Source organism: Callospermophilus lateralis, chromosome 1 (assembly GCF_048772815.1).
Source record: "Callospermophilus lateralis isolate mCalLat2 chromosome 1, mCalLat2.hap1, whole genome shotgun sequence".
In the NCBI taxonomy this organism is placed as follows: Eukaryota; Metazoa; Chordata; class Mammalia; order Rodentia; family Sciuridae; genus Callospermophilus; species Callospermophilus lateralis.
The window spans coordinates 199,852,590-199,860,085 of NC_135305.1; positions in this window are offsets into that span (position 1 = coordinate 199,852,590).

Below are 7,496 nucleotides of genomic sequence, written 5' to 3' on the forward strand. Positions count from 1 at the left end.
AAAATGCCAGGTGCCATCCTGACTTGTTTATAGACTCTAACAGTAGTCAATGAGTTTCTGAAAAATAAGTTTTTATATAGAATATTTTCTATTAATAAATAATATTAATGTTTTAAGAATAATAATATTTTACATTAATAAAAGGAATAATACAATTATAGTATTGTTTCAGAAACCTCTAGTGAAATAATAGATTTAAGTAATAATTATAAATAACTGATAAAGCCATCAAATGAAAGATTGGTGGCAGAGTTATAATGGATAGATCAGGTTAACAACACCTGGACTCACTGATCAATTTTAACAACACTAAAGTCAAAGAGCCATAAATCATAAGCATCCTGATTAGCATACTCCAAAATTCATGAGCTGCTTATGAAATATTTTTGTCACTCTCCCAAAATATTGTTTAATTTGAAATCAAATTAAACCTCTAAATAGAAGAACAGTAGGAAATGTCAAACAATACCAAGAGGGGGCTGGGGATGTGGCTCAAGCCGTAGCGCGCTCGCCTGGCATGTGTGCGGCCCGGGTTCTATCCTCAGCACCACATACAAAGATTTTGTGTCCACCGAAAAAACTAAAAAAATAAATATTTAAAAAAAAATACCAAGAGAATACAGCCAACTACAGAATGTGGAAAATTCTACAGGACCAATGACAAGATTTCTTTAACAAATAAATTACCTTAATGAATTAAGAGACTTAAGAAACATAATAATCAAATATAATATGTAGATCCTAATTTGATAAGTCAATTATAAAGACATTTTTGAGATGATGGGGAAATCTTTCTGTATTACTGTGTATTAAATGATAAAGGCTCAATAATAATGTTGGTATTATTCAAATACTATGGTTATATTTTTGAAAACAGTCTTTGTTGTTAGAAATGTACACTGAAACCAGGAGTGGTGCTGCATGCCTGTAATCCCAGCAGCTCAGGAGGCCGAGGCAAGAGGATCACAAGTTCAAAACCAGCCTCAGCAAAAGCGAGGTGCTAAGCAACTCTGTGAGATAAATAAAATACAAAATAGGGCTGGGGACATGGCTCAGTGGTCGAGTATCCCTGAGTTCAATCCCTAGTACACACCCCCCAACAAACTGTACACTGAATTAATTAGGAATGAAATTAGTTGATCTTCAGTATTTCCTTCAAAATACTTCAGAAGGGAAGAGGCAGGGCAGAAGCAGCAAGATTGGATGAGAGCTGATAAGAATGAGAGCTCGGTGATAGGTACATGGGGAGAGAAGAGGAAAACAGTATAAAATCATATCTCTACTTTTTTGTATGCTTGAAAAAGCCCATAACAGTAAGCTAAATTTTAAGTAAGTAAAGGCTTTAGGAAAATGTATTTCCACATTTGACTTGTGCCCTGGGGAAGAATCTGAGTGAAGAGTCTAGAGAACTTTAACATTGAGATCCCTGAGCTAATTGGCATTGGATGCACGACCTAAATGTATAATCATAGAAGAACTGAGGGGACAACCACCAGTATCAGCCACAGTGAGGACACAGCTCTGACCAAGTCACTTCCTGCATATTCCTATGGCTCAGCAAGCCATCAAAGTAGTGGTAGCTGAGCTTGGGTCTGGCATGGGCTGTGATTGTTTCAGACAGGGCCTTTATTAGCTATAAGACACTATGCTCAAACCCCATGGGCAGCAGTGAAGTCTGACAAGTGCATTGCCTCTCAAGGGCATAACTGATGAGGGTATTGCTTTGGAATATTCTGGACTCAGTAGTGACACCTAGTTCCCAACTTCTACAGCAGCTAAGTTAACACCTTCCAGAGCAATCAGCCATGGATGATGGATGAGATCATTCTGATTCCTAGACATACTGGGAAGGAGGAAAGGAGAAGGTAATGTCTGGATTTCCCATAATTAGGCACGTGGAGCACAAGTTGATAAACCAGAGGCATCTCTGTGGAGGGACACTGTGTATTCCTCAAGTGGTGAGGCAGGATTTACTCATTACCCAGTTCTTGAATTGCATGATTGTATCATTAAGTTTTATGGAAACAACTCTTGACTATGATTCAGAGGTGTGACTGGAGTGTTCCTCCCACTCCCCTGTCCCTTGTGTAATCTTGGGCCAGTTGCTTGTCTTTAAATTAGGATAATATTACCTTGACTGTGTACCTCCAGGGTTGTTGTAAAGATCCTGAAGAAATATAGGAAACTACAGTTTTTGTGAACTATCCAATGCTATATAATTGTAAGGCATTGTTATTATACATCGTAATTTATACATCATAAAACTCCTTATTTTCCTTATTCTGTGTTAACAATCAATGTTCAATTAGTATACTGTGCAATTAGATAGTCAAGAAAACAAGTACATAGACAGTCATTTTATAGTAAGCTCATTCTGCATTTCTATTACATTTCATAGGAATTCTTGTGAACAAGGAAATCTTACCTGTTTAATGTTTTATAGGTATATACTTGACTATATGCTCATAACTTTAGGAGACAATAAGTTATTATATACTCTATAACTAATGCTTATTATTTTATAATCTCAATTTCATAAACCAATATTTCTTTTGTTCAATAATATACAATCAATTGGAGGATTAGGGCAGGAGTTGGCATGCTATGGCCCCTAGAACAAATCCGGCCACCACCTGTTTTTGTATGGCCTGCAAACCAAGAATCATTTTGATATTTAAAAATTTTTTTTTTGAAAAATCAGAATAAGAATATTTTATGACACATGATAATATGAAATTCAAACTTCAGCATCCATTTTTTGGAACATGACCATGTGGCCATTTCTTTGTATTCTGTCCATGGCTACAACAGCAGTTGAATAGTTGTGAGAGACACCATATGGCCCAATATTTACTATGTGGTCCTTCAGAGAAAAGTTTGCATATTTAGGTTAGATAATTCAAAGGGACAGAGTTTTTAAAAATCCTAAATTGGTAGCCATCTCTTAGTATAAATAAACCTGGAGCATATGGACTCAAACCATGGATATGTAATAAGTGAAATTCACAGTTATGGTTTTAATATGGCAATGACTTGTTTTAAGCCAATTAAGGAGATTTTATTTATAAAATACAAATAAATAGAATATAGTTAAATCTTTCAAAAATGCTCCATTTTGCTCAATGATTGTGGCAGAATAAGAATAGGGAGATAGTAGGCAATACCAAGTATTTACATAAATTTCCTTTTGGGGGGCATTAAACCCAGGGCCTTACACATGCTAGGCAAGTGCTCTTCCCCTGAGCCACATCCCTAGCTCTATACATTTTACTTGAACTTCATATCATCCCTAAAATAAATAAATAAATAAATATGTATCTTATTGCTGTGCTGGCAAACAACCAAGTATCCAGAGAGATAAATTTACAAAATTTTTACTGATTTAAAGCATGTTTAGCATACACCTTAGACAAAACGAATATACTTCTCTTGTGAATACCATAATTCCACAGCCAATTGATTCCACGTGCTTTCAGTGATTTTTTTCTGAATGCTTGATTGAATAACCAACTTATGTTTGCAATTCAACATTTGATAACTCCAATTTGCTGAAATTTTTTCAACGTATTTCTTGTCATTGAAGTCTGATATGTAGTCTACTATTAAACTATCATTGCTCATCCTCAAACCAAAACCAAAAAAAAAAAAATAGGGGAGAATATAAATTTTCTATTAGCACTAGAAACTGGCTCTAAGGAGTTTATTGGAAAGACTGTTCTTGGATTGTTCCAGTACTAAGGGAAGAGCAAGACCATGGCCTTTTGAAAGACAGAAAGCTGGGGAGCTCCAGGTTCTTACCAGCAGGAGATCCTTGGCCTGTTTTCAGGGCACTTCTTAAAGACTCCAGAAGCCTTCCATGTGAGCTTCAAATTTGGAGGAGGCTGGGATTGATTGACCCCGTTTATATCCTGAAACCAAAAGGATGGAATGGTATGATGGGAATCTCACTGTAGAAAAGGAACAAAGAAGTGAGAAGGCTGGGCACAGTGGGGCATGCCTGGAATCCCAGCAGCTCAGGAGGTTGAGACAGCCTGAGAAACTTAGTGAGGCCCTAAACAACTTAGTGAGACCCTGTCTCAAAAAATAAAAAGATCTGGGGATATAGCTCAGTAGAACAGCATCCTTGAGTTCAATCCTCAGTACCAAAATAAAATAAAAAGGAATAGAAACGTAGCTCAGTGGTAGAGTGTCTTAGGGTTCAATCTTCAATACCAGTAGGGAAAAAAATCCCTAAGAAGTAAAGAATAAGGGATGCCAGGCAGATGAAAACCAAGAAAGGGGAGATAACGCTGTAGTACTATTCACTCTCCAGATCCCACTAGAGAGTAAGGCTGAGACAGGCTTCTTAGCTCTGTCTCCTGCTCTATCCTGTTTTCCTCATTCCCTTACAGGTTTCTCTTGAGAGTACTTCCCCAATAAATCACTTGCCCCAGACTCCCTCTGCTTCTAGGGAACTGAGTTAAGTCATAGGATCCATAAGATCCTTTTATCCCAAAGAGCCAGAGAACTTAGGCCTTCAGAAACAGAAGCATAGCACTGGCAATGCAACCATGAGCTCCTGGTACTAATTTTCTTGTGAGTTCTGATTATTCAGCTATCAGCTCTCTTTGGATTTCATAAAAAAAAACCCAGAAGCTTTCCAAAAACCCTTATTTTTGTTTAAGCCAGGCAAAATCCATTTCTCTTCCTTGAAGCCAATATAACCTCAACTAATGTGATGGGTGATCCAGGCCTGACCTAACATAACTTTGGAAATGTGACCCAATGCTTTGTGGGATAACATCAGTTGGAATGCTGAGGGGAAAATTAATTGATTGCCCTTCCTATTCCCTTGGCATCAGTAACTAGAAGCTAGAAGCATTGCTGAGAACACTCCCCAACCTCTAATCCTCCAGGAATGTGCCTTGCTGGGGAGCTAATTTGTTACCCAGGAGTGAGTTTCCCTGAGACCTTCTTGATTCCCAGGAGGTAGAAAGCACTAAATTCCTTCCATTGGCCATCATCCTCTCACATCTTTCTCTTTTTCCAGTCCGGTCCAAGAAGGCTCTAGCATCCCTCTGAGCCTTCCTCTTCCCTTCTGTCCTGTATTGCTCTCCAAATGCGCATGTGTGTGCACGCATATGTAGTCTATTTCCATGTATGCCAGGAAAGCCAGGAGAAAGAGGAGGAGGAAGGGAAGTCAAAGGAGGGTGGTCAAATTTCGAATCAGTGAACTATGGATTATAGAGGAAGGGTGACATGCACAAGCCTGATTAGTTCCAGTCAGAATTATTCACTGATTCATCAGAAAATTGATCCTTCTGACCCAGACTGTCCCCTCTCAGTAGTCAAAGGCAGCTTTTGTTTGAGCCTGTAATTGTGCCTCTATAGCAATTTTGTGTAGTTTAACCCAAGACAAGTCTTCTCCCCAGCCAAATGTGGATATAGTAGGGTATTACCGAAGTTATCAACCTACAGTTTTCCATTGGGGATGGCCTCTCTCCCTTCCAATTGGTCACATAATCTCAGGGGAGGGACTACAGAATAATGAAGTTAGAAGTTCTTAAGTCTTTCTAGCTTATTTCTAGTGATTGATGATGCCATAAACAAGAGGATGCCCCCGGCTTAGCGCACCCACAGATGAGGTTTGTTTGGCCCACACAGTACTTTTAGAAGTCTGAGTTTGGACACATAGGACTTAGCTGTCCAGTTCCCCACAGTCCCTAGCACTTCCTGTTGTGTCACCGTGGACTCTTCCTGCCTGGCCTCTTCCTGTCTGCACTGGAATCTCTGACCCCAAGCTTAAATTCTTTAAGGAAGATGTGTTGCATGCCTGGGAAGCAAATGTTCTCCTCCACTAAGAATAAACAGGAAGATAAAGAGAGGGAAAGTTTGGGGCTGGGGCTGTAGCTCAGTGGCAGAGCACTTGCCTAGCATGTGTGAGGCACTGGGTTCGATCCTTAGCACCACATGGAAATGAAACAAATAAAATAAAGGCATGCTGTCCATCTACAACTACAAAAAATAAAAGAGAGAGAGAGAGAGTGGGGGGGGGAGTTTTCCTCAGAAGAGGGGAAACCCTAGGGTTATTTAGTCAATAATGAGCCAGGAATTTGTCTTAGCATCATAGAGAGCGGGAAGAATCAGATTCCACAGTTCACCTCTGGGTTCAGGCCTGGACTCTGCTTTGGTTCAAATGCCTGAGGGGATGGGGGAGTTGCAGAAAGAGCAGCAGTATTCCCAAGACAAGGGAGGGGAAAAAGGTACATGGGAGGAACTGTAGTCAACATAGGAAATTCTCCCCCTACTCTTCAGACCTACCTGTTAAGTCCCCTTCCCCTTTCCCACATGGTTCACCCACTGAACAGATGGTGTGTCCATCATTATTCTAGAGCTGGGGACACAGCATTGAATCAATTTTGTGAAATTTTAATTACATTCTCATTCTCTCTCTCTCTCTCTCTCTCTCTCTCTCTCTCTCTCCCTCCCTCCCTCCCTCCCTCTCATTCCAAACTCCTTCCAAATACTATCACTAAGTCCGGGAGTGGTGGCAAGTATCTCTAATCCCAGTGACTCAGAAGACTGAGGCAGGAGGATCACAGGTGCAAAGCATTGCTCAGCAATTTAGCAAGGCCCTGAGGAACTTATCGAGACCCTATCTCAAAATAAAAGGTAAAAAGGACTGGGGATGTGGCGCAATGATTAAGCACCCCTGAATTCAATATCCACTACCAAACAAATTTTTAAAAACCCACTATCAGGGGCTGAGGTTGTGGCTCAGTGGTAGAGTGCTTGCCTAGCATGTGTGAGGCACTGGGTTCAATCCTCAGCAGCACATACAAATAAATAAAATAAAGGTCTATCAACAACTAAAAACATTTTTTAAAAAAAACCCCACTGTTACCATGCTTTATATGTTGGGACACTTTGAATACCCCTTTGTCTTGAATTAGATATAGAAAATTTGTTATATCTTTTTTTTTTTTTTTTTTGGTACCAGGTATTGAACTCAGGGGTACTTGACAATGAGCCACATCCCCACCCCTATTTTGTATTTTATTTAGAGACAGGGTCTCACCAAGTTGCTTAGCACCTTGCTTTTGCTGAGGCTGGCTTTGAATTTGCAATCCTCCTGCCTTAGCCTCACAAGCCTCTGGAATTACAAGCGTGTGCCACTGCGCTCGGCTAAAAATTGTTATGTCTTCATTCCTATAATTCTAGAACAGTATGTCTGAAAAAGCACTGAGAGCTGATGAACACCTCCTGCCTCCAAGAAAAAGATTTAGAAATGGAGACTCAACTGGTTGGGCAACTTGTTTCTTGCCTGATCATCCAATTATTTGTAGGATCCCTTGCTAGAATTTGATCTAAGCAGGGCAGAGATTTGGTCTCTTTGATTCAATGCTGAGTCCTTAGTAGTGCTTTGAATAGTGCCTGATATATAATACTCACTAACTATTTGTTTGTTGAATGAATTAAAAAATTACAAGCTAAGCAGGTAGGGGTTATAGTTGACA